This window comes from Pinus tabuliformis, chromosome 2_2 (assembly GCF_031772625.1).
Source record: "Pinus tabuliformis cultivar Carrire ecotype Pingquan chromosome 2_2, CPIR1, whole genome shotgun sequence".
NCBI lineage: Eukaryota > Viridiplantae > Streptophyta > Pinopsida > Pinales > Pinaceae > Pinus > Pinus tabuliformis.
Window position 1 is genome coordinate 1201309118 of NC_142300.1, and position 26066 is coordinate 1201335183.

At 38.5% G+C, this 26066-nt stretch overlaps 1 pseudogene; it reads right to left on the reverse strand.

The window, feature by feature from the left end:
• Positions 1-25767, reverse strand: part of LOC149197804 (PI-PLC X domain-containing protein At5g67130-like) — a 150156-nt pseudogene extending 124389 nt beyond the window's left edge.
• Positions 25768-26066: the final 299 nt, after the last annotated feature.

A 26066-nucleotide genomic window follows, 5' to 3' on the forward strand; every position in this document is an offset into this window, starting at 1 on the left:
CCAAGCTATACTGAGGTACGTTTGTTTATTGTGATTTGGTTTATCTGAGACATTATGCATTGCAGGAAGAGAAATATCAAATGGCTAGCAAGGTGGTAGATTACATAGAATTTCCCTATGCATCAAATGAGTAGCTTGGTGTGGGGAATACTTCTGATTTGGCTAATACATTCAGAAGTTTGAAGGAAGAGATAAGGAGTTATAAGGCAGATAATGATCAAATCATATAGGCACAAGAGAAGCAAGGAGAGGTCAATACTATACTTCTTTAGAGTTTGTCAGAACTATAGTGACAAGGGCCACTTTGGATTAGCCATGCACATCAGGATGAGACTAATGGAGCATATGGCAGTAGATATTCTGGTAGACACAGGTCAGATAGATCTAACACAGTGAGAGATGGCAGGTTGTGGACACTTTGGAAAGGAGGGGTGATGGGTACATGTATTATTCTAGTTCTAGCTCTGATAGACATCATGATCATCGTCACTATCATTATTATAGGAAGAATGATAGGGGATACTTAAACAAATAAATTCAAGAAAGAAAAACCACCTACTTTTGATGGAGATGTGAAGAAGCTAGAAGATGCAGAGGCTTGGATACTTGGGATGAAAAATTTCTTGGAGTTGCATGAGTACACAGATAAAATTAAGGCTAGGATAGATATCTTCAACTTGAAAGGTAAAGAAGATATCTGGTGGGAAGATGTTAAGTGGGTTAGAGACATCAGGACATATGACTTGAGTTGGCGGGAATTCAAGAGGCCTTTTAAGAAGAAGTACTTGTCAGAAAGGTACTAAGATAGTAAGGATAAAGAATTCTATGAGTTAAATATGGGATCAATGACAGACAAAGAGTACAAGACGAAGTTTTTGGAACTATTGAGGTATGTACTGTATCTTACTGATGAGAAGGCTAAAATTTAGATATTTGTTAGTGGATTTCGATTAGTATTTAGAGATCGGATTGAGTATGATGAGCCTCAGTCACTTGAGAATGTTATTAAAAAATTGAAGAATTCCTATGAGAAATAAAAGTGTAAGAATGAATCTTAGCATGGACGGAAGGGAAAAGAAAAATGTAGAGGTAAATTTTAGCCTAAGAGGACAAGGCCTCAACATGCATATGGGAAAGAAAATGTTGCACTGCAAAATAGATTTAATGCAGCTATACAGTGTTAGCCCCCTAATTTTCTCTCGTTTAGCCATTTTTCCCTTCCTAAATGATAACCATTTACCGTTGTTTTACCTCTCTTATACACCCTCATCTTGCACTAGTCCAAGAACGATGACATATTTCGTATGAAATTTATATTTCATATTTTTAACTTAACTTAGCATTAATTAATTAATTATTGCATGATTTATTTCTTATAATCGCTCTTGTAGCTTATCGATATCTCTAATTTTTATTTGGTAGTCAAGTGCTTACTGTGACCGCTTATCCTAGTATAGGATCGGATCTTGCACCGGTGCCAACACAACAAATCCTTGCAGCAGATCTGAACCTCCTTGATCACCACCTTGTTTTGCACAGCTTCAGCCACAAAAGTATGATAGACCTGAAAGCAGCTGAGCTCCAGCCATGACAACAAGGTTGATGAAAGGTAGCTGAGATCAGATTTATGAAGAACGAACAGTTGGAGATTGGCTATGGCCAGTTTTGTTAAACTGCCTAATTTTGAAGGCCGAAAGCTAAATTCTGCATATCGGTTATGTAATTGGTTAAACGATCCTTTTGGCCTTCAGCCAAGGATCTATATAATGAAGAATGTAAATAGGACGAGATAGTTTTTAATAGAAGTTTGTATAGAATAGAGATATAACCAGGGAGGTGGTAACAAGCTTGTATTTTGTTATTGCTCGAATCTGGGCTAGACTATGTATTCACGCATGTATTTGCCTCTATGAATTAATAAGAAGGGAGCTCCACCTCATGTTTCATAAATCATATTTCTATGTTTGAAAGCTGATGAATTGATAAATTACTGAGCAACGTTTCTATTTGAAAGGGAAACATGCTGGTTGGCTAAGGCCCAGCTAACCCAACACGTTTATCCTATTTCTTGTTTCTTGTAATTTATGTTTATATATTGACAAGTGTGATTTAATTTCCAGCACATGCATTCCTGTCTGAGTGAAAGTGGATCCATTGTGTGAAGTAGTTAAATTTCATTTTCCTGCATCTGATTTTGGATTGGTTTTCCCGCCTGGTCCAAGTAGGAGAAATAAACCTGCACTAGTGCATGTTGGTGTGCTATTCATTTTCTTGTACTTGATTTCGGATTGGTTTTCCCGCCTGGTCCAAGCAAGAGAAATAAACCTGCACCAGTGCACGTTGGTGTGCTATTCATTTTCTGCATTTCTATTTGATTAGTTTCCCTGCCAGGTCCAAGCAGGAGAAATGAACCTGCACCAGTGCACGTTGGTGTGATGTAGCAAGCCTTTCTAGTTTACTTCCCGCAATTCTCTTGCTTTCATTAAATACTTTATGACATGACATATTATATGGATTGTTTCTTTATTTTTGCACTCTGTTAAAATCAGAAACATTCATTTTTATGTGTGCAATTTGATTTCACAGTATAATAACACTTAGAGTAATTAAATACTTATTTCAAGAATTAAATACTAAGTGCAAGAAGCTCTGATCTGGTGCAAGAACTAGTTTCTTGCCACAGGATCTGAGTGCTCTAAACCTGAAAAAGTTCAAGCCCTTGCAGGAAGTAAAATTCTTTTAGTAAAGACACCATTTATACCCTCTACATAAATCTTTGATTCATGCACTAGTGCAAGCAGACTGCACTAGTGCAGGACATATTAGTACAAGAAGGAAATCTCTACATAAGCAGGTTTAAAGGGCCCATCTAATGAGACTGCTAAAGAAAAACACACACTCAGTAGTTAATCAATAGTTAGCTAGAATGATTGCCCCTTTATTTCTAAATCTCTTTTGCAAATGCATTCTTGTTGTTCCAGTCTTAGATTATTTTGATGGTTCAAGTTTCCTTTTTCTCTTTTTAGTTTGATTCTACAATCTTTCCTTTAAAGAAAGTAGGGATTCACATTAGAAATATTCATACCATCTCTGGCATTGCCTGTGCTTCGTCTCTAAGTTTACGAATCCCCCAGGTTTACAATTTAAGTGTTGAGGAGTTTGCTTAAGTGTAATTCCTACACCCAATATTTTGGTGTCGTTGCCGAGGAGGTGATTTGATTTGATAATAATTTTCTGATTATACAATAGAGGTAATTTTTCCTTCATTTTTGCAGTATTTTTTGGAAAAGCTTCTTTGAAGTAATTTTACAGGTGTTGATTGATTTCTGACAACATTTTTTATTAGAAATTGTTTTGTTATTTTTCTTTCCTTTTTTGAAATGAATGCCTAGAAAAGGCAGGGGTTCAAAGCTCACTAAGGGCTCGAAGAATTTTGAAAACAATTCTCATATTGGATCTCCTTTTGTGAGTAGGAATCCCAATCCAATTCAAACCCATCATGCAGGAACAATCCACATGGATTCTGGTGATAACAGCTCAGGTGTGGTTTAGTCTGTTGGGAGTAAAAGGGAAACAATGGCAAACCATGAAGATCATAGGGAAGGGACTGGTGAAAACCAGGTAAGTGGGGAAAAATCCACTTTTGTGTTTCCAATTGTGGATCTTGATACTGTGGCACAAATGAAGAATATCCCACCATCAGCTCTCCCTCATTTCCATGGTAAAGTTCATCAAGATCCTGACTCTTTTCTATTCGAGTTTGATATTCTATGTAGAAGTTATGATTATTCAACTAATGCTCAGAAGCTAAGATTATTTCTTGTTACTCTCAAGGACTCAACTCTACTTTGGTTTATGGGGTTAGGAGGAAACACTATAGCCTCTTGGGATCAGATGCAAAGAGTGTTTTTGTCTAAATATTAAGAATATTGCAAAACTCGAGACATGCAAGATGAGATTTTTACAATCATACAGGATGATGATGAAACTCTTGAAGACTACCTAGAAATATTTCTGTATATTTACAAAGGTCGAAACTTAAGTTTGATTCTAGTACTATTAGAACCCTGTTCTTAAGAGGGCTTACTCATAATGATAGAAATAATTTAAATCTGTTAGGGCAAGGTGATATTTCTCAACAAACTTTCGAGCAAATTTGTGAATTATGCAGGAAATTTTCAAGAAATTAGTATAGATTTGGTAGAGGAACTCGAAATAGAAATAGAAAAACCAAATCTACTAATGCTATGATTATTGGACTAGAAAATGAAATGGAAAACATGAAAATTGATATAATGAATACTGTTACCAAACAGTTGGACTCTTTAAAATTTCAGCAAAAACTTATGAAGGACAAAGAGTCATTAAGTATTTTCTATCCTAAATGTAGAGACAAGCATCCTCCTAAAGAGTGTCCTCTTAATTTGAAAGAAGCTAACAAGTGTGTTATTTGTGCAGAAGACCATGTCATAGAAAAATGTCCCTCTATACCATGACTTAAAGCTGTTTTTACAGGGGGACAACTTGAAGCTAAATACTTGTATGCTATGGGAGCAAAAAGAAATTGGCCTCAAGTAGGTGCAGATATTGCTCCTGAATTTTCTCCACACTATTTTGGTTATAATTCAAATGCCTATTCTTATCCTAACACTAATCAGCAGTGGCAGTATGGGAACCAATATCAACATGGGCAGCCTTCTCAACCATGGCAACAAGGTTGGAGAGTGCCAACTCATTCTCTATATTCCTACTAGCCACCCATGCAATCATATCCATCTACAAATGCACCTTATTCAATGCCTCAACCTTCAAGTCAGTCTACTCCACCATTACCTTTACCTCCACTTTTTCGACCTCCTCAGTTGCCTACTCAACCTATGCCTAATCCTAACAATAATAAAGTAGTGCAAATGATTTATGTAACAAACCCGCCTTTATTCGAGTACCAGTCTATTCCAGTTGGGGTTCATGATATTCAATTAAGATCGGGAAGGACTGTAACATCAGAAAATCTAGAGTGATTGTTGAAGAGAAAGAGGAAGAGGAAACTCTTATCGTTCTCCAAAAGCTGTCACTAAGCAGCCTTTACCCTCTGAATCCTTGCCATCTTCTTCCAACCAGCCTCCCTTCCTAGAGAGTCTAGTAATGGAAAGAAGTGAGCCTATTTCTGAGACTAGCTTGGGATCAGAGCTTTAGAATCTTTTCATTAAGATACCTCTGCTCCAAGCCATCAAAGAGATCCTATTTGTACCAAGATTATTAAGGAACTCTGTCTCAAGAAACCCAGAAGAAAGAGATTGGAACCCCAAACCATTCAATTTGTTGGTAGGGTAGCAGAGTTAATGACATGATGTGTGTCTATGGAAAAATATATTGATCTTGGAAACCCTGTTGTCTCGGTTCAGATTGGTAATGTCCTTGTCTCTAATGTTCTTATAGATCTGGGGGCAACCATTAATGTCATGACTAAGAAAACCATGGATCAACTTCGGTTATCTCATCTTTGCCCTACTCCCACTGTGCTTGAATTAGCGGATAGATCTAAAATTAAGCCAGAAGGAGTATTGGACGATGTGATCATCTCATTAGATTCTTAGGAATATCCTGTTGATTTCATTGTGCTTCAGCCAAAGAACCCAGTAGGAGGAAATCCCTTGATCTTGGCTCAACCATGGCTTGCTACAACCAATGCATATATTGGATGTCGCTCCAGTGATATGTATATTTCACATGGAGATTCTAGGAAGAAAGTTACCTTATACCCCCCTGCCAGATCCATTTATGACCTTCGAGATACTTTATGGTTGGATCAAAGCAGTGATGAGGAGACTCAGCCCATTTCCCTTATTCATCAATATGCTGGGTCTTCAGAAGAAGATGAGATTCAAGATTTCTTGAATAGTCTAGACAATATGCCTAATTTTGAGCTATTGAGCCAGATTTTTCAGCCTAGATTTTCAAGATAATCATGATTCTCATCCTTCTGTACCACTGCATTCTACCAGCCCCTTCAGTACTCCTGAGCTTGATACTACTCTTGTTGAGATCAGCCTTGGTAAATCCTTGTATATTAGTTTAGATTTGGACTCATCTCAGCAACAGCAGCTTGTGAATTTGTTGCAAAATCATCTTAGTGCCTTTGCATGGGGCTATGAAGATATGAAGGGTATTCCTCCTAAAACTTGTACACATCATATCTATATTAAGGAAGGAGCTTGACTTTTCCGACAACCCCAAAGGCAAATGAATCCAACTCTAAGAGATATTGTGAAGGAAGAAGTACAGAAACTCTTGGATGCTGGTTTTATCTATCCCATTTATGACAGTCAGTGGGTCTCTCCATTAGTGATAGTACCTAAGAAAGATGGAAGATGGTGTATTTGTATTGAATATCGAGAATAACCCACTCTCAAAGATTACTTCCCTCTCCCTTTCATTGACTAGGTGCTTGATACCCTTGTAGGAAAGAAATATCTTTCCTTTTTGGATGGCTTCAGTGGTTATAACCAGATACAGATTGCACCCGAAGATCAAAATAAAACTACTTTTACATGTCCATGGGGTAAATTTGCTTATAGAGTGCTCCCCTTTGGTTTATGTATTGCCCCAGCTACCTTTCAAAGGGCAGTCCTAGACATTTTTGCTAATCTAGAAGCTGTAGAAATTTATATGGATGACTTTTCTGTGTTTGGTGATTATTTTCAAGAAGCTCTCAACAATTTGGAATAACTACTTCTTCGTTGTCAGGAAGCCCATCTCGCCTTGAGTGACAAGAAATGTAGATTAATGTGCAAAGCGGGAGTGGTACTTGGCCATTTGATTTCTAGTAAAGGTATCCAGGTTGATCCAACAAAGATCGAAATCATTCTGCATCTTCCTGCACCTAAAACTCAAAGGGAAGTAAGAGCTTTTTTAGGACATGTTGGTTACTATAGGAGATTCATTGAAAATTTTTCTAAGATAGCTGCTCCTCTTTCTGACTTCTAGCTAAGGATAGTGAATTTTCTTGGACCACAGCTTGCCAACACTCTTTTGAAACATTAAAGGAAAAGTTAGTACATGCACCAGTTTTGAGAGGTCCAAACTGGTCCATGCCTTTTCACATTTCCTTTGATGCTTCAAATTTGGCTATTGGCACAGCTTTAGGACAAGAGGAAAATAAGCAATCCTATGCTATTTATTATATTAGTAAGAATTTGCCTTCTGCTGAATTAAATTATTTAGTTACAAAGGAAGAGTTTTTAGATGTATTTTTTGCAATTAATAAGTTCAGGCACTATATTACAGGATATGAAGTATTTGTACATACTGATCATTCCGTGATTAAATATTTGATGAATAAACAATTAACTAGCAGTAGAGTGACTAGGTGGTTACTATTGTTGCAGGAATTTAATATTATTGTTGATAGACCAGGAAAATCTAATGTTATAGCAGATTTTCCTTCTAGATTAGATAATCTTGGTGAAGCAACTCCTATTAATGATGATTTTCCAAATGAACATCTTTTTGCTATGTCAACAGATTCCCCGTGGTTTTCTAACATTGCTAATTACTTGGTTACTGGGAAAACACCACCCCATTTGTCCACTCATGAAAAGCGGAATATTGTTTAGAAAAGTGCTGCATATTCCTGGATTCAAGGAGATCTCTTTTACACTGGTCTAGATCTGATTATCTGTAGATGTGTAAGAGAGGAGGAAGTGTTTGACATATTGAAATCTGCTCATGATGAACCTTGTGGAGGCCACTTCGTTGATAAGAAGACTGCATATAAATTATTGTGTGCTGGTTACTTTTGGCCTTCCTTGTTTAAGGATGCCAAATAGTATGTCAAGCGTTGTGATAGCTGTCAGCGAATGGGCCAGCCTAATCAAACCAAAGAAATGCCTTTATGCCCCCAAGTTATGATTGAGCCTGTTAGAGTCGGTCTGTTCAGCCCTCCGTTAGAGATCAAAACCTCTTTTGTTGCATTTCATTTTAGGTGTCTCATTCAGTCCTGTTAGCTGCATTCTGCTAGGAGCATCAATCTTCTGATGGAAGTGTCTTGTCTCCATACTTCCCTCATGTTGTGTATCTGCTGGTTCGTTTCTGATCATCAAAATTCATCAAAGTCAATTTTATAGTCATTATGGATGGTCTTTTGGTCAACCAAGAGTCATTTCAGTAATTAGGTCTAGGGTTTCGCAAACTTTGTCTGCAAAGGGTCCAATAATGCCAGCAGGCACATGAGGATGTTCCTAATAAGTTTTCATTAAAAAAATTTCATTATCAATAATGCTTGAGAATGATTCTTCTTCAAAACTTTGTTTTGAAGAAGAAATCGTCAAATTTATGGTTTGTAATAAACATGTAATTTTTAGAGTTTTTCAGTCATGGAGTATTTCAGGTGCAGCCCTGGTCATCCTTTGTTGAAATCCGATGCCAACCATTCCTCCAAAAAGTGACGAAAGTTTCATCATTCAAGTCAAAAAGTCAAAGTGGAAGCAAAAACAGAGTTATGTGAAAGTGCCAAAGTCTGCAACATTACAAAAGTGGGTTTGTCAAATGAAGAATCAATCCATGCCATAGGAGATGTTCTTGTGCTTCAATAGTTCATTTACACGCAAGAGAGCAAAGAGAAAGTAGTGGAGGAAATAAAATTTAGTGTGAAAGCCAGACTGTGTGTGAAATCCTAGTCGTGGCGCGTTGGGAGGCGGCCACGGCGCATAGGTAAGTCGCGACGCATATAACCGTTTTCCACTGTGTAAATTATAACATGCGCGGTGCACTGGGTTGTGTGCGCGGCACACTGGGTCAACGACCAAAATTTTTATCATTGCTCCACAAAAATTCAAATTAATTCGGTCCTTCTCATTCCGAGTAAGTTTATGAAATTTCCATTAACTTGTTCGGTGTTGATTGAAGTGGGTTATGAGAATTTGTAATGCCAAAATTATCAACCCTATCACCATGTTAAATTTTCTCCCTTAGAGTTTGAATTTGAGTTTTAAAATTTGATTTTGGTGCCAACTCCCTTCCCCACCTGTGGTTCCTCTCCCATTATTGTTATTTCATCAACACACTATCCTCTTACATATCTAAGAGTCATTCACTCCTAAAGCCTGATTCCCTCATATCCCAAGTTACTCATTCCTAAGTCCCACTATCCCTATCCCTAAAGTCATTGCATTCCTTATCATTCATTTCATTTGTAAAATTCCCAAAACCTCAAGTTACCCCAACAGTCAAGTAATTGTCCATTGTTGCTACATTTGTCGAAATTCCAAAGGGCAAATTATCACTTGACAAGACCCCACTATCCACACTGCCCTATTTCGCACAGTCCCTCCCACATTTGGAAATTGAAGCAAAAGCACCAAATTCTATTTCTCCATCTCATTGAAGCCAACACAAACTTTGAAACACCATGGAGACGGACACCGACACATCATATGACTAAGACAATGACTCTACAACTGAAACTGCATGCACCAGGAGGACACTAAAACGATGCAAAAGGAATGATAGGCTCCAAATATTGGCTGAAGCTTCTTTGGCTACGCATGATACTTGATGATGGACATTTAGTCCAAATTTCAGCAATTTTGGAGAAAATTTTATCAATTTTGAATTTTTTGGCTTCAAAACAGATTTTCCTGCCCAACGCGTAGCGCCACTTGGCGCGTGCTTATAATTGGGAGATCCTCTAGAGGAAAACCTTGGATTTCTGGATTTGTTATGAAAATTTATGCATGCTCATGAATGACCTAAGGATTTCATCAACTTCTGGGTTGCCTAAAGGGTCAAAAACACACAAAAAATGACCTCTCTGCCACCTTTTGCAACCACAAGAAGCAGTGTTGGGAGATTGGATTTTTGGAGGGGCAAATGACATCCAAATCCAAAAATTCTAGTTGGATTTGAAAGTAGACAGGTAGGGTTTTCGAACACGCTATCCTGAGTGCAATTTGGACTTCGGGAAGGGCCTCAAAATCAGCCTCAAAGTTGTGCTATGCATACAGGTTTTGGGCGTAGCGCATAGAGAATTTTGGCCTATTTTTCACTCTTCATCTCAGAATTTCGGCCAGTTTTGACTAGTTTTACTTTTTGATGTAACTCTTGATCTACCTTGATGTAATTTCATGAACATGATGTAATTTTGGCACATATTTACTTGTTTTAGTAGATTCATTCACTAAAAAGCAAAAAGCAACTGAATGAATCAGTTTCCTTTTATATAGAGGCAAGTTGTTTTATTGCCTATTTTTCAGTTCCTTGTTTAGATATGGTTGAAACAGCTCCTGGAATGATGAGCTCGACCCCTAGAGGCATGGGAAGGAGTTAGGCTTGTCTGTATCATGTAATTTCTCAATCATTTTCAGGGTTGGACACTTGGGATTGCTTGGCACTCCATTGTAAATCTGATTTCTGCATTTTTGGCAAAGGAAAGACCTGGGTTTGCAGCACTTTTTGGGATCCCTGTGGCTTTGTGTCTTGATGGTGTTCTTCTCTATGTAATTTTTAAGTTCACTTATATTTGTGTGTATCACTTCCTTTCCCTTTTGCTTCTGAAATTAAACAAATGAGTGACAAAGGTAGAATTCATTAGCTTGTTGTGCTCTACCTTTCAGTTTTGTTTAATTTTCAATGTTTTCTTCAGTTTGAAGAGTATCCTTGAAACCCTCTTGCCCTCTTCAGCATCTCACCAGTCTGAACCCTTCATATTTACAAATCAAAGCATCAAAATGATTGCCTTTCTTGCCCCAATCAGAACTCTGCAAAACTCGCCTTCATCCCCGGACCCAAATTTGCCTTTCCCTTGATTCCAACAAAACCCCCAAAAAATCAAATCAAATCCTTGCACTTCATACCTAGCCTAACATTAGAATATATTCTAGTCATCTCAAGCCCCATAGATCATCATTAGCTGAGATTGACCGGGAGAGAGCCCTCTCCTATCCTCGTAAGGCTAGCTACAAGGCTGAGCGTGGTTTGATGTTGGTCCTGGATCCTACCTTTTTAGCCTGAGGTAAAGCTAGGCACTAACATAGTGGCGACCATACTGGGGAAGAGATTGTTTGTTTGTTAGTGTTCTTTGTTTTATAGACTACAGACGGAGTCTGAAGATTAGCCAGGTAGCCTTTGAAACGCTTTTGCTTTGCATTAGCGTAAGTAGATAAACGCTACTTCAGTCAATCTCTGGTCTAGTCTTATAAGATGAACATCTGACTTGAAAATTGCCCCAGTAACATGTATCAAGTTCAGATCTGATTGTTGATGGTGGACAACAGTCAGACAAATATGAAGGCTGAAATCATTCACCTGCCGACTCCAATGTCGAAGAATCCCAAGGTTCCGAATTTTTATGGCGACTCTACTCTTCAAGAACTAGTGGCCTGAAGAATTTCTTGGTCAATTCATTGTTATAAAAATGGATTTGCTTGCTCGACAGTATGCTCCCATGAGCTGAGATCACATTCTAGGTTTTCCAAACAAAATTCCAAAGGTAAATTGGCAAAGGAATTTGCCTATGTTTAAAGACGATAATAGGAATGATGCTGCTTTACATCTGGTTAGATTTCACATGCATATTCGCAAGTTGACGATTGATTTTCCTGAATATTGCTTGATGAAGATATTCATGGCCACTCTGGAAGGTGAAGCCCAATCTTGGTATGAAAGTTTGCTGCCTGCTTGTATTTACTGTTTAAAGGATTTTCATACCATGTTCTTTGAAAGGTATAAAGAATCTTATCCATCATTAAATCTAGTTCAGAACTGTTGCAAACATGCTTATAGTTTTATTGAAAATCTTGAGAAAGTTTATGAAGATGATGACTTCATGGATGATGAGATCATGGAAGCCCTGTATGAAAATCCATTTCAGTAGCATAAAGAGAGTGATACTTATCAAGATGATCAGGAAAATTTGCAGCAGGATCAAGATCTTAGTACAATGGAAGATGATGAAAGAGAAGGTTTTATTTCAGATCTGTCCATAGAAGAAGACAGCATGTAGGAAAGTCAAGTTTCAATCTCAGAATGTGATAAATTCAAGTCAGTTAATTGAGATTTAGATTCAGATCATGATGATGAGGAAGATTCAGGTCGTGATGATGAGGAAATCATTAAAACTAGTCACTTTGTTACACAAGATCATAATCAGCATATAGTAGGTTTTTCTTTGCTTGAAGATGAAGGAATTTTGCATCTTCATAGTCAACAGGAAACACATGAAATGAATCAATAGTATGAGGAAAATTTGTATACTCCTTTGCTTGAAATTAATGAAGACAATCACTGTTTGAGAAAAAGAAAACAAAAAGTATTATCTCCTTTGTCTAAAAATGAGATAGATCAACTTCTGAAAGGTTATGTTATAGCCCAAGCTAAAACAGATTTGCAGTGCACACATGGTCAAGAAGGTGATGGTGGAACTTCTTCCTCTTTTGAAAATGATGACAGTCTTGTAATTAGCTTTATAGATCAGCGAACAGATAATATTTTCTTTCATGAAGATGATAAGGCTGTCATGTTTGATAATCTTGAAGATTGTTTTCTGTTTAAGAATGACCTAGACCATGAAGTTGAGGAATATGAGCTTGAGAGAGACAATATGCTAGAATTTCTCATGGTCAAGGAATTTACAGCTAACACTCAGATGGCAGAAGCTTATACTTCTCTATGCTTTCCTATCACTCGGCAATCAGTTGTTCTTTCAGATCAGAATGAAGGGAGTACTTGTATTTTTGCTGCTCGATCTCAAGACAAAATAGTGCTTCAGGATTATCAAGATCCCTTTGGAATTCTTTTGCAAGCATTAGAAAAGATAAATGTTGCCTGGTTTGTTATCATAAGGCTTGGTTTCAGTGGTTATTGTGAGTTGCCTACATGTACATCGTTCTGCCTGCTCAGGGAATGTGAGAGCAGAATTTCATTGAGTAGCCATTTGTTGGATTGGTTACATTGGAAGGCTCACTACACATGATTGTACATATTTCATCAGTAGGCAGGTGATTGTCATCATGATTTGAAGTTCTCAAATCTCGATGGTCTGCTACCATTTAAAAGCTTTGTAAGTACTTGTTTCAGTGAAGTAAGTCTTGAGTCATGTTTTTCAGTAATTTTGGTTTCAAAATTGACTCGGTTTGAGTCAAGTTTCAGTTAATAAATGAGTCAAAAGTCTTGTGTCAGTTTGTCAAGTTATCGACTCCATAGCCCAATGGACGAAGGCACTATCTATCTCTCCCAGAGATCTGTAGTTCTTGGCACCTCCAAGGAGCTACCATCCCCATTGGAGCCAATGTTAGAGTCGGACTGTTCAGCCCTTCGTCAGAGATCAAAACCGCTTTTGCTGCATTTCATTTTAGGTGTCTCATTCAGTCCTGTCAGCTGCATTCTGCTAGGAGCATCAATATTCTGATGGAAGGGTCTTGTCTCCATACTTCCCTCATGTCATGTACCTACTGGTTCATGTCTGATCATCAAAGTTCATCAAAGTCAAGTTTATAGTCATTATGGATGGTCTTTTGGTCAACCAAGAGTCATTTCAGTCATTAGGTCTAGGGTTTCGCAAACTTTGTCTGCAAAGGGTCCAATAATGCTAGCAGGCACATGAGGATGTTCCTAATAAGTTTTCATTCAAAAATTTTCATTATCAATAATGCTTGAGAATGATTCTTCTTCAAAACTTTGTTTTGAAGAAGAAATCGTCAAATTTATGGTTTGTAATAAATATGTAATTTTTAGAGTTTTTCAGTCATGGAGTATTTTAGGCGCATCCCTGGTCATCCTTTGATGAAATCCAATGCCAACCATTCCTACAAAAAGTGACAAAAGTTTCATCATTCAAGTCAAAAAGTCAAAGCGGAAGCAAAAATAGAGTTATGTGAAAGCGCCAAAGTCTGCAACATTACAAAAGTGGGTTTGCCAAATGAAGAATCAAAGTCCATGCCATAGGAGATGTTCTAGTGCTTCAATAGTTCATTTACATGCAAGAGAGCAAAGAGAAAGTATTGGAGGAAATAAAAGTTAGTGTGAAGTTGGACTGTGTGTGAAATCCTAGTCGCGATGCGTTGGGAGGCGGTCGCAGCGCATAGGTAAGTTGTGACGCATATAACCATTTTCCACTGTGTAAATTATAACGTGCACAACACACTGGGTTGTGTGCATGACACACTGGGTTGTGGGCACAGCGCACTGGGTCGACGACCAAAAGTTTATCATTGCTCCATAAAAATTCAAATCAATTCGGTCCTTCTCATTCTGAGTAAGTTTATGAAATTTCCATTAACTTGTTTGGTGTTGATTGAAGTGGGTTATGAGAATTTGTAATGCCAAAATTATCAACCCTATCACCGTGTTAAAATTTTCTCCCTTAGAGTTTGAATTTGAGTTTTAAAATTTGATTTTGGTGCCAACTCCCTTCCCCACCTGTGGTTCCTCTCCCATTATTGTTATTTCATCAACACACTATCCTCTTACATATCTAAGAGTCATTCACTCCTAAAGCCTAATTCCCTCATATCCCAAGTTACTCATTCCTAAGTCCCACTATCCCTATCCCTAAAGTCATTGCATTCCTTATCATTCATTTCATTTGTAAAATTCCCAAAACCTCAAGTTACCCCAACAATCAAGTAATTGTACATTGTTCCTACATTTGTCAAAATTCCAAAGGGAAAATTATCACTTGACAAGACCCCACTGTCCACACTGCCCTATTTCCCACAGTCCCTCCCACATTTGGCAATTGAAACAAAAGCACCAAATTCTCATTCTCCATCTCATTGAAGCCAACACAAACTTTGAAACACCATGGAGACGGACACCAACACATCATATGATCGAGACAATGACTCTACAACTGAAATTGCATGCACCATGAGGACACTAAAACGACGCAAAACACATGATAGGCTCCAAATCTTGGCCGAAGCTTCTTTGGCTAAGCATGATACTTGATGATGGGCCTTTAGTCCAAATTTCAGCAATTTTGGAGAAAATTTTGTCAATTTTGAATTCTTTGGCTTCAAAACAGATTTTCCTGCCCAATGCATAGCGCCACTTGGCGCGCGCTTATAGTTGGGAGATCCTCTGGAGGAAAACCTTGCATTTATGGATTTTTTTATGAAAATTTATGCATGCTCATGAATTACCTAAGGATTTCATCAAGTTCTGGGTTGCCTAAAGGGTCAAAAACACACAAAAAAATGACCTCTCTGCCACCTTTTGCACCCACAGGAAGCAGTGTTGGGAGATTGGAGTTTTAGAGGGGAAAATGACATCCAAATCCAAAAATTCCACTTGGATTGGAAAGTAGAAAGGCAGGGCTTTCCAACGAGCTATCCTAAATGCAATTTGGACTTTGGGAAGGGCCTCAAAATCAGACTCAAAGTTGTGTTATGCATATAGGTTTTGGGCGCGGCGCATAGAGAATTTTGGCCTATTTTTCACTCTTCAGCTCAGAATTTTGGCCAGTTTTGACTAGTTTTACTTTTTGATGTAACTCTTGATCTATCTTGATGTAATTTCATGAACATGATGTAATTTTGGCACATATTTACTTGTTTTAGTAGATTCATTGACTAAAAAGTGAAAAACAACTGGATGAATCAGTTTTCTTTTACATAGAGGCAAGTTGTTTTATTGCCCATTTTTCAGTTCCTTGTTTAGATATGGTTGAAACAGCTCCTGGAATGATAAGATCGACCCCTAGAGGCATGGGACGGAGTTAGGATTGTCTATATCATGTAATTTCTCAATCATTCTCAGGGTTGGACACTTGGGATTGCTTGGCACTCCATTGTACATCTGATTTCTACATTTTTGGCAAAGGAAAGACCTGGTTTTGCAGCACTTTTTGGGATCCTTGTGGCTCTGTGTTTTGATGGTGTTCTTCTCTATGTAATTTGTAAGTTCACTGATATTTTTGTGTATCACTTCCTTTCTCTTTTGCTTCTGAAATTAAACAAATGAGTGACGAAGGTAGAATTCATTTGCTTGTTGTGCTTTGCCTTTCAGTTTTGTTTAATTTTCAATGTTTTCTTCAGTTTGAAGAGGATCCTTGACACCCTCTTTCCCTCTTCATCTTCTCACCAGTCTGAACCCTCCATCTTTACAAATCAAAGTATCAAAACGATTTCCTTTCTTGCCCCAATCAAAACTCTGCAAAACTCGCCTTCATCCCCGGACCCAAATTTGCCTTTCCCTTGATTCCAACAAAACCCCCCAAAAATCAAATCAAATCCTTGCACTTCATACCTAGCCTAACATTAGAAGATATTTCAGTCATCTCAAGCCCCATAGATCATCATTTGCTAAGATTGACCTGGAGAGAGGCCTCTCCTGTCCTCGTAGGGCTAGCTACGAGGCTGAGCGTCGTTTGATGTTGGTCCTGGATCCTACCTTTTCAGCCTGAGGTAAATATAGGCACTAACAAAGCCATTTGAAAAATGGGCTATTGATTTTATAGGGCCAATAAATCCAACATTATTAAGTAAAAGCCATATCTTGGTTTGTACATATTTTGTTATGAAATGGGTAGAAGCTAAAGCTATTTCTTTTGCTATAGAAAAAGTTGTTGTTGATTTTCTTTTTACTGAAATCTTTACTAGATTTGGTGTGCCTAGAGAAATTGTTTCTGACAATGGTCTGCAGTTTATTTCTAATCTGATATAGGGTGTGATGGAGCAATACAAGATTCGACAGAGGAAATCCACGCCGTATCACCCTTAAGAAAATGGCCAGGTGGAATCCACGAACAAAGTGATCGAGTCCATTCTGACAAAGACAGTACATATGAAACGAAAAGACTAGGTTGAATGATTACCAGAGGCTTTGTGGGCATATAGAACCACTTGGAGAAATAGCACGGGACATACACCATATGAGCTAGTATATGGCAAACAGGTTTTGTTACCAATTGAATTCCAGATCAAAACTTTCAGAACTGCAATTCAATTGGGACTAGATCTCTCTAAGGTACAACAACAATGTCTTCTCCAATTAAATAAGTTAGATGAATTTCATAGGTATGCTATTCAACAGAACATACTAATTCAGCAGCAACGTAAAAGGTGGCATGACAAGTCTATTTAGAGAAAGCAATTCCAACCAGGTGCTTGGGTGCTCCTTTATGATTCTAGATTTAAAATATTTAAAGGGAAATTACATACACGTTGGATGGGACCTTATGAAGTGATCTGAGTATTTGAGAATGGAGTAGTAGAAGTTAAAACTATTGATGGACCAAATTCAGTATTCTTGGTAAATGGACATATATTAAAGAAGTATTTTCAGCCACCTACCAGGAAAGATTTTACACAAGTCCAACAACAATTTGGGATGGTAGTGGTGAATGGTAATACCAACCTTTTGAAAACATGAATTCTCTTTCTTTTTAAAGATAAAAATGAAAAAAAAAAAAAAAAAAAAAGGAAAAAAAGTAAAGAAAAAATGTTTTCTTGTAATTATGAAACCAGTTCGCTGACATGATTGCAGAAGGATCAACCTGAAAAACAGCTTGCTAGTAGGAAGATAAAAAATTTCTAATAAAAATAAAATGTTGCTTGATCTTTAGATATGCAAGTGACCACCAAGTAAAAGCAGGTTCAGTGGAACCAAACTTTATACAGTTGGGGTAATTAGCATGGATATTTTTACTCAAGTAACGTTTAATTTTTGCTGCAGTTATTTTTTCTTGCACCAGTGCAGGCAGGCCTTCCAGATTTTTTTTTCCTTTATTCATATTCCACTTTCATAATATTCCCTCAGTTTTCTTCTTCAACCCAAGAATGATTAACCTTCCCACATTCTTCTAAAATTTACCCTATCCGCTTCGAAGAAATCCCACTTTATCCTTGCAATTTTTTCCCTATCCCACTTTTGTTTATCCCCTCTTTTGGTACCATTCCTAGAATCCCTATAACAAATTTCATTCCCACTCTGAAATTTCCCTTTTCCCACTTCTTTATTCCCTCATGAATTTATTGCAGGATCTCACACACAAAGAGTAAAAGGATATGCTCTGAAGCATCAAGAAAGGGCAAAGCAAATTTTTAATATAAGTTGAGAAAGTCATGTGGAAGTCCAACCTATATTTTATTTAAATTCTTTGTTTTTAGATATTATGCTTGCACTAGTACAAGCATGTTGTCCTATATGATAAAGCAAGTAGAATGATACTAGCAAAATAGTATAATTTAAGCGGTGCAAGCATATTAGTGAAAGCATGCACCCCATCGGAAACATACTACAAGTTATTCTTTTCATAGCATATGGCATAGGAAAGTGGTCATCATGAAAATTTATATGAAGTCATTTCACTTAGCCGACGAGTACTTATGCTGTCATACTAACTAGGAGAAAATTATTTAAAGTACATGGTGTTTTTAAGTTAGAAATCATGATCTTTTTTAATGAATGCTAAGTTCTTTTTTGAATTATGAAGGAACGCAGAAATGTTTTAATCGTTGCTTGGACATAATTACTCCTCTTCGCCATAGTCCTAAATGTCCTTCACTTGTAATGATTACCTCACCTAGCCGTTAAAATGCCACTGCAAGTACCAATCCAGCCTAACCTCAAAGATGTCGTGTATCTACGACGAATGAACCGGTGATACAATGGAAAGGATGGTGGATAGTTGGATCTCTATTTATAAGAACCAATTTCCTTGGTATTGCATGTAAAATTTCAGAACTTGATTGTTCATAGACGTTAAGTAGCGATGCCGCCTGTTTGAAATGAACCCTTGTCTCTCAGCATGATAGAACAAACTGTCGAGTATCGCAATAGTCTTGCACTATTGTGAGACTCAGGTTTTCTTCAATTTTTGCAGAAGTTTGATGGGCACGATAAAGAAGTGGCTTTACAGTTTACCAGGAGTTCCAGGAATGACTTAGTGAAAATTGGGCCTCTCAAATTTAAAGTCACAGAGGAATTTATAGCAGCAACGATAGGCTTGGAGAACAATGGTGAACAGTGGTTTAAAAACCAGAAGCTGGAAAGGAAGTGATGACAGTGTTTTGTCATTGATAAGAAGATAGAGGTAGACTAGAAGGTAACAGTTCCGCGCAGTGCCCTACTGGGTCAGTGGAAAGACCTCCTTTTCATTCTAGAGAAGTTTGTGACCTACGAGGGAAGATACACCCGCACCTTGGTATATCATTTTAGAATGCTGCAACATTTTGAAGCCAACCGACATGTCCGGTGGAGGATGAATTTCCCATATTTTATGCTTAAGAGCTTGGAGAAGATGGCTAAAAGTGTTCAAGACAGATGGGCAGACCAAGCTGACACAAGGCTATATCACCACGACTTGATAAAAATTTCGGTCCTGAAATAGCTAGAAGTGAAAGGTATGACATGGGAGGCACTGTTAAAACAGCTGCACAAAGGGAAAGCCACTGCAAAGGAGATAGAGGACCCTGTCTGCACAAGCAAGGGCCCAAGTAAAAATGAAAAGGGAAGTCCTTCTTACACCAGTGCAAAAAGGAAATGATCTGAAAAAGTAGAAAAGCCCTCGTCTTCAAATAAGAAGACAGCTAGCGCACCAGTTGAAGAGACCCCTTCCACAACATAGACCCTCGAAAATGACAACCTGTTAGTCCTTGCGGACGCAGCAAAAATTGCAGAGGTCGAAGACGATGCTCTATTGGCTGATTTCATCAAAAAGCCTCGGTAAAAGAAAAAAGTATCTAATGCAGGCAAAGAACCACAGTCCCCACAGGGCGTGGAATCCCCTATTGCACCAATACAAGAAGAAGCACCAATGCGAGAAGAAGAACTAGAAAAAGAAGCAAAAAAAAGAAGAAACAGAAGAAGAAGAAGTAGGAGGAGAGGAATTCAAAGAAGAAGAGGCAGAATCCTAAGAAGAAAAGGCAGAATCCGAAAAAGAAGAGTCAGAACCCATAGAAGAAGAAGCAGAAGAAGAACAAGAAGCAGGAGGAGAAGAATCCGTAGAAGAAGAAGCAGAATAAGGAGAGGTAGGAGAAGAAGAACTAGAGGAGGAAAAACTAGAAGAAGAATAACCAGAGGAGGAAGAACCAGAAGAAGAGGGACCAGAGGGAGAAGAGTTTCCTAATGTAACCATGGTGGATATGGAGGTCCCTGAGGAAGACACAGCCCCTACCGAGATAGAAAAGGAAAAATATTTGGTAACTCCTATTGCTTGGGTAGTTGAACTAGAGCTTCAAGTGCAGAACTTAGAGCAGCTTGTAGCCAAAGTGCAGGAGCATAAAGAATAGAGTAGAGGAGAATTGACAACAGAAATCCAGAAGAAGAAAAGAGAAGTTAAATTCTGGAAGTATCGAGCTGCACAATGTTTCAGGTGACAAAAAAGTTAAAGAACATCAGAAAGAAGAAGTCTGAAACATTGCAGGCTGATGACAGTATGCTAGAGCAGGATTGAGCTGGAATGCTCAAAGTTTTGAAGTTTTTTTCAAAGGTAAAGAGTTGTGTGAGGACACACAATAGCTTAGGGATGGGAGGATGTTAGCCCCCTAATTTTCTCTCTTTTGGTCATTTTTCCCTTCCTAAATTATAACCATTTATCGTTGTTTTACCTCTCTTATACACCCTCATCTTGCACTAGTACAAGAACGATGACATATTTCATATGAAGTTTATATTTCATATTTTTAACTTAACTTAGCATTAATTAATTATTTATTACAAGATTTATTTCTTATAATCACTCTTGTAACTTATCGATATCTCCAATGTTTATTTGGTAGTCAAGTGCTTACCATGACCACTGATCCTAGTACAGGATCAGATCTTGCACCAGTGCCAGCACAACGAATCCTTCCAGCAGATCCAGACCGCCTTGATCACCACCTCATTTTTCGCAGCTTCAACCACGACAGCAGGATATATCTGAAGGCAGTCAAGCTCTGGCCATGACAACAAGGTCGATCAAAGGTAGATGAGATCAGATTTATGAAGAATGAATAGTTGGAGATTGGCTATGGCCAGTTTTGTTAAACTACCTAATTTTGAAGGATGAAAGCTAAATTCTACATAACGGTAATGTAATTGGTTAAACGATCCTTTTGGAATTTGGCCAAGGATCTATATAATGAAGAATGTAAATAGGATGAGATAGTTTTTGATAGGTTTGTATAGAATAGAGATATAACCAGGGAGGCGGTAACAGGATTGTATTTTGTTATCGCCTGAATCTGGGCTGGACTATGTATTCACGCATGTATTTGCCTCTATGAATTAATAAGAAGGGAGCTCCACCTCATGTTTCATAAATCATATTTCTATTTTTGAAAGCTGATGAATTGATAAAGTACTGAGTAGCATTTCTATTTGAAAGGGAAATGCGTTGATTGGCTAGCGCCCAGACAACCCAGCACATTTACCCTATTTCTTGTTTCTTGTAATTTATGTTTATATATTAACAAGTGTGATTTAATTTCCAGCACATGCATTCCTGTCTGAGTGAAAGTGGATCCACTGTGTGAAGTAGTTAAATTTCCTTTTCCTGCACTTGATTTCGGATTGGTTTTCCCGCCTAGTCCAAGTAGGAGAAATAAACCTGCACCAGTGCACGTTGGTGTGCTATTCATTTTCCTGTACTTGATTTCGGATTGGTTTTCCCACTTGGTCCAAGCAGGAGAAATAAACCTGCACCAATGCATGTTGGTGTGCTATTCATTTTCTACAGTTCTGTTTGATTAGTTTCCCCACCTGCTCCAAGTAGGAGAAATGAACCTGCATCAGTGCACGTTGTTATGATACAACAAGCCTTTCTAGTTTACTTCGCGCAATTCTCTTGCTTTCATTAAATAATTTATGACATGACAGATTATATGGATTGTTTCTTTATTTCCGCACTTTGTTAAAATCAGAAACATTCATTTTTATGTGTGCAATTTGATTTCACAATATAATAACACTTGCAATAATTAAACACTTATTTCAAGAATTAAATGCTAAGTGCAAGAAGCTCTGATCTGGTGCAAGAACTAGTTTCTTGCCACGGGATCTGAGTGCTCTGAACCTGAAAAAGTTCAAGCCCTTGCAGGAAGTAAAACGCTTTTAGTAAAGACACCATTTATACCCTCTGCATAAATCTCTGATTCCTGCACTAGTGCAAGCAGACTACACTAGTGCAGGATAGATTAGTGCAAGAAGGAAATCTCTACATAAGCAGGTTTGAAGGGCCCATCTGATGAGACTGCTAAAGTGTCTCTGCTAAAGAAAAACACACACTCAGTAGTTAATCAATAGTTAGCTAGAGTGATTGCCCATTTATTTCTAAATCTCTTTTGCAAATGCATTCTTCCTTGTTCCAATCTTAGATTATTTTGATGGTTCAAGTTGCCTTTTTCTCTTTTTAGTTTGATTCTGCAATATTTCCTTTAAATAAAGTAGGGATTGACATTAGAAATATTCATACCATCTCTAGCATTTCTTGTGCTTCGTCTCTAAGTTTACGAATCCCCCGAGTTGACAATTTAAGTGTTGAGGAATTTGCTTAAGTGTAATTCCTACACCCAACATACAGGGACATGGGTCATAGCAGCAGTGACAACATAGAGGTGAGGGAACTAGTCGGTTGGGGTGTTGGACATGTGGTGAGGAGCACCTTAAGAGAGATTGTCTACAAAATAAGGGTGGAAGGCCTAATATATATAGTGCACAGGAGGCACAGATTGTTGGGGATGTTGGCCAAAGTATTCCACATATCTATGGAGCAGTAGACAACAGGCAAGAAGACCACCAGGAATCTATCATTGAGATGGACAATAAGCTTTGTGATCAAGTTATTTCTATTTTGATTAATCCTAGATCTAATTATAGCTATGTTAGTCTTGGCTTGGTGGATAAGTGTGGTTTGAATAAGTAATTTCATGCAAAGTCTCGGTTAGTTCAGTTCGCTACAGGTACAAAGTAGCGAGTTCATAATTGGGTAATAGATTGCACATTTAATTTAAATGTATGCCTACAAAAACACATTTAAATATATTACCATTGGGATCATATAGTATGTTGTTGGGTATGGATTGGTTGTATCTACATAAAACAAAGGTTGACTATTATGAAAAATCTATTGAGTGTGTTGATGACAATGGAGAACCAAGAGTCTTACAAGGTAAGAAGAAAGCCACATCAGTTAGGATGGTGGTAGCTATGCAAGAAAAGCATAGCCACAAGAAAGGGTGCAAGATATTTGCAGTACACATTTCTAGTGATAAGGGTATGGAGATTTAGGATACATATGTGTTAAACATATATCCAATGTTACAACATTTTCAGGATGAATTTCCCGAGGAAATTACAAAGTTTCCACCTCACATGGAGGTATGATTTTCGATTGAGTTCATGCTAGGGGTAGCTCCAGCATCGAAATAACCTTACAGGATGAGCACACCTAAGTTGGTTGAGTTAAAATTGGAACTGAAGGAAATTTTGGACAAGGGATACATTGGGCCAAGTGTATCACCTAGGAAACATCGGTTTTGTTTGTGAGGAAGAAAGCTGAACCCTCAAATTATCCATTGATTATAGGTAGTTGAAAAAAGTGACTATAAAGAACAGATATACTTTGCCGAGTATTGATGACTTGTTCGATCAGCTGAAGGGAGAAGAAATGTTCTTGAAGATTGACTTGAGATCTGGATACCATCAAGTAAACATCAAATAAGAGGACATTTACAATACTACATTCAGGACCAGGTATGGGGATTATGAGTTTGTTGTTGTTCCTGTTATCAATCCAGGAAACTCTCCGAGGTTGTAAATCAGAGATGCCTGGTGACATATAATCTTCAATATTGTTCTCTAAACTATTGGAATGAAAGATGGTTTGGATCAAGTCGGATAACCATTCCATCTCTATTCACACTCAAGACATGCATGAACACCCCCAAAAACACAAGGCTTTAGACTGCTAATGCTCAATATTTTGTAGATTAATGGATAGATGGAGAACACTGACTATGCCAGCAGATAGCATACATGGACCTATATGAATGGCTAGCTACAGGCAGTAAAAGAACTCACTGACTATGCTGGCAAATGCACATATAATCACACATATAAATGGCTAGCCATAGGCAGCAAAGAAGCTTGCAAATCTAGTATATCAAAGCAGAGATAAGATGACAGTTATCTGGCCTTAAACACATAGAAAACTTGAACAAACTATTCAAGTGCAAGCATAGAACAGAAGATAAATGGACATTAAACATGTAGCAGCAAAAGAAGCTTGTATTACTAAAAAATGCAGATGAGAAGCTTGAGAGAACAGGGGAGGAATAATCTCCAAAAGTTGAACCCTTGTTACATTTAGTTTTCTGCCTTTTATAGGCCCTTTACAATGCTCCTGAGCTCTCTAGAAGGCTCAGAGTCTTAAACTTGTCTGATCTGTCCCATAACCGTTTGATTCCCTCAATAGGCAGGCATGGCTCAGAGGTTTTCCTCTTCTGACAGAGGAATAACCATACTCAGATGTTTTGGGCGGCCTGCTGTGATGCATGGGAGCTCCCTCGTGCCAAAGATGCCCCATCATGTTTGTTAGGATGACTGCTGCACTGGCAGGGTCGTTAAGCTCCATGATTTCATTTGATTTGGGTTGAGGCGTGTAGTGGCCCTTCTCCTTCCCTTTCTGGGTTCTGTTTGCCGGCCGCTGTCCCTCTGCCGAATCCTTCTTCTGGTATGTAATCATAACTGCACGATTTCTTTAAGGATGGCTTGCCTCTTGAACCTGCAATGGAGTAGCTATTGTTCCTATGAAATCCCTGCACCGGTCCCCTTCAGACAATAGCTGCAAATGTTTCTTTTCTATTATTGTGTCTGTTTGGGTCATAAACAGCGAAAACGCTGCAATACTGCTAAATCCCGCCCATTTTGGCTTCATTTGGACTTTAAAAGTCTTCAATCCTGGTTCAATCATCTATCGGGTCCACCTTTCCAGTCGCAATGCATATCTTAACCGGCCAATCCTCTGTTTCCTTATATTTGAAAATACACATAAAACTGCTGCAAAATCATGAAAAATGGCTTTGGCAGACTTGAACAATATATATATTTTACTTCTGAACCCTTTCGGATCCGAGACTCATCGCAATCGGCACCTGCCCAGGCTTCTTTTGTATTTTCTTATATTTCGTTATATAAAGAAAATGCGCCCAAAACCATTGAAAACGGCTTTAGCGTGGATTTTAAATTTTAACAGAAATCATTCATAATGCCATTGGGTCTGACGCATCAGATCGCAAATATATATGTGCAAAAGGCTCTTCCCCCTTTGAAAGTGCCGATGCGATATCAGAGATCGCTCATCGCAAAATATAAAAGCCCAGACCTCTTTGTAAGTCCTCCATTGCGACTCGTCGATGCGATATCGGCGATCGCTCATTGGCGATGTCTTGTGCCCCGATCCTTGGTGAAGCGCCGATAGCGATATTGCCATGGACCTAAAAATCTATCAAAAAGAATTAATAACGCCGTCGGGTCCGGCCCATCGGGTCCGACCCATCGGGTCGCATGCATATCATATGTAAAAGCCCTGGCCCTTTGACTATCCCGATAGCGATATTGCGATGCGATCTCGGCCATTGATCCGGATGCGCGATCGACGGTCCTGATCGAATCGCTATATCGCATCGCTATGCTACCGCCGATACCTCCGATGCTCCGATGCTCCAACCTGCCGATACGCCGACTCGCCGATGCGCCCATCGGCGATCGCTGATCGGCAATGTCCCTCATCGCTGCCACTGCCTGCCTGCGCCGATTGCGAAATGCCGATGCGATCTGGACCATTGATCGGCCAGATCGAACGACTGTCGCGCATTTGGTCCTTTAAGCCTGCTATTTGGGTTTTTGCATGGTTTTGGAGTGTTTTTGCCTCCCGATAATGTATTTCCGTCGATTGGTGGAGGCCTTAAGAGGATTTTGAAGGCTTTTGGGGCACTTTGTATCCATTTTTGGGCATCCTTCTGTGCGCAAACAACCCAATCAGGACTACATTTTATCCTCAAATGTTGGATTATGTAGCAGAGCTAACACTGGCTCCTTCTGGGGATGAGATCCTCCCTGTGAGGTCTCAAGAACCTGCAGAC